The sequence below is a fragment of the Chrysochloris asiatica genome, unplaced genomic scaffold (assembly GCF_000296735.1).
Source record: "Chrysochloris asiatica unplaced genomic scaffold, ChrAsi1.0 scaffold00198, whole genome shotgun sequence".
NCBI classification, from domain to species: domain Eukaryota; kingdom Metazoa; phylum Chordata; class Mammalia; order Afrosoricida; family Chrysochloridae; genus Chrysochloris; species Chrysochloris asiatica.
In genome coordinates this window covers 1,664,195-1,666,652 of record NW_006408716.1, presented here as the reverse complement: position 1 = coordinate 1,666,652, position 2,458 = coordinate 1,664,195, and positions in this window count along the sequence as shown.

Sequence of the window (2,458 nt, the reverse complement as noted above, 5' to 3'; positions counted from 1 at the left end):
CTTGCACCAGCCATGGACTCCAGTTTTCCTCAATAACAGTGCAGAGCAGAGACAGAGAAGAGTGTGCACTCCTTTCTATGCAGACCTACTGCCTCTCTGATCCAATTGATAGTTGCCTTGAGGGAATGCTGGCACAATGTGATCATCTGTTCTGATTTTTAAGAAAAAGCCAGATGTCCATACTTTTTAAGTCAAACTTTCCCATTTTAAAATGTTGACCACCGATTCACAGCTTTAAAAACACTGTGAGAGCCAAACAAAATATTTTCGGGCCAGAGTTGGCCTGATGGTCATCTCAAGCAATGAACCATAAACTCTGGTCTCGAGACCCAGTGTGAACTATGAAGAGTGTCACTGACCAGTGATGCTGTTCACAGACAAGTTCGTACTTCCTACCAGGGGTCTGACCCAGAATTCAGTGGACTTGAGGGAGGATCTCCTGGCAGCCTTATAGTGTTTCCCCTTTTCTGTGAGGATAAAACACATACAATGGCTCTTGGTGTAGTTTAGTTCCCCCACAGTATTCCAAACTGAATGAATAGTATTACGTGTTTTCTCAATTTTGGCACTATGGCCATTGGTCTTTTATCAACATACCCAAACATTTTGATAACTGACATGGGTTGACAAACTAGTTCTTCTTCCTATACCAATGTAAGGGTCTTTCTAACTTTCCCCTTATAGATACATTTTCTGTTTCTTTGTCTTTATACACTCTTCCAGGTATGGCCCATTAGCAATACATATGCTGTTGTTAGAGTTGGTTCCAACTCACAGGGACCCTATGTATAGCCAAATGCTACAGCTCGGTGCTGCACTATCATCACAGTCATTGCTAAGTTCGAGTCCTTAGTGGCAGTCATTACGTTGATCCATCTGCTTGAAGCTCTTCCTTGTTGCAGACGGTGTAAAGCTGGTCAGAAGTTCGAGGCCCACTGGGCCCTAGTGTTGGAGACAATGCAGGCCACAGGCTCTGAGGAACAGATTCTGGCCACTGGGCAGTCATAACAAATTGTTTTTCATCTTAGTGTTCAGTTATGTTTTTTATTTAATTCCAAACATGAGCCCTTAATATCCACAGATAAATGTAATATTTTCCTAAAGCCGAGACTGTAAAGGTTTCAAGGTTAAGCCTTTCTCCAAAGGATTAACTAAAAATAGCTTAGCTACTTCCCGGTTCTTTGTTCTATAGACAAAAGGACATCCTCCCTAAACCTGTCCCAGGTGCAGGCTATCCAGCCAAAGTTCCTGAAAACCTGACTCAGGAAGCCAAAACAGCGGGACTCCTCCCAAGCCTTTTGTCCTTCCCTTTCACTTCCCCCAACTGAGCTCAGGGGCTATAGATATGTTAATTGAGCCTGAGAAACCAAGTTGTGGGCCTGGAATTCGAACCAGCGAAGTACGATGTAAAGTTGCCTGAATGTCTGGCGAATTACGTATGCTAGCTGTACCTTGTCTTGGTCCCTCCCAGCTTGGTGTGAAGCTCCTCCCCTAAGTAAAATGGAGACGCAGGCTGGTCCAGGTGTGCATTACAGGTAGGTGGTGAAAGTGTGCGTACAGCTTGGAGAACGTGCTGTGCGGCTGACTAGGCATGTGTTACTGACCAGCTAGTAAGGGGTGCGTACTGCCTGCTTAGCTAAGATGTATACCATGCGGGATCTTACCGCCCTCCTGGCTAATATGTTCACCACCCCTGACCTGCCAGACGCCAGTAATTTACCCACCCTGGTTTTGGGGTGTCTCTTTGTCTCCCTCTTTTTGTCTTTCTGTGTATTCTTTTGCTATCCCTTTCGCCGCCAGATATCCCCTCCTCGTGAACCAAACACTCGTGAACAACACAACTATGTTGAGGCCAGTCCCCGACACTTCCTCATTTTGCTGCCCTTCTGCTTTACCAAGCATGATGTTCTACTCCAGGTGCTGTTCTCTTCTGCTAACATTATTCCCTATTTTTATGTTATAATTATTTTTTGTTGTGAACTGGCATCTCTGGTTCCCTATTTTCAGTCTTGCAGGTCTGTTTGAATTTCAGTACCTCTATATTTGTTGCTCCTGATGTGGCGCTGTGGGTTAACATGCAGGACTGCCAAGTTGGTTTGAACTACAAGGTCGGTGGTTCAAGCTCACCAGTCGCTCCTTGGAAACCCTACACAGGGTCGCTATGGGTCAGAACTGACTTGATGGCACTTAACAACAACAACAACATATTTGTGGTGCAGTAGGATCAGCACTGGACTATTAACCACAAGGTTGGCAAGTCAAACCCTCCAGCTGCTCCTTGGAAACCCTATACAGGGTTTCTATGAGTCAGAACTGACTCGACACTTAACAACAACATATTTAGGTTGAGTTCTGGGAGATGTTATCATGTATAATAATATCAGGTTGTTGTCTGTTGTTGATGGTTCTCTGTCCAAATAATTTTTAGTATTTTTTGGTAAGGTTGGTTTGATTTTTT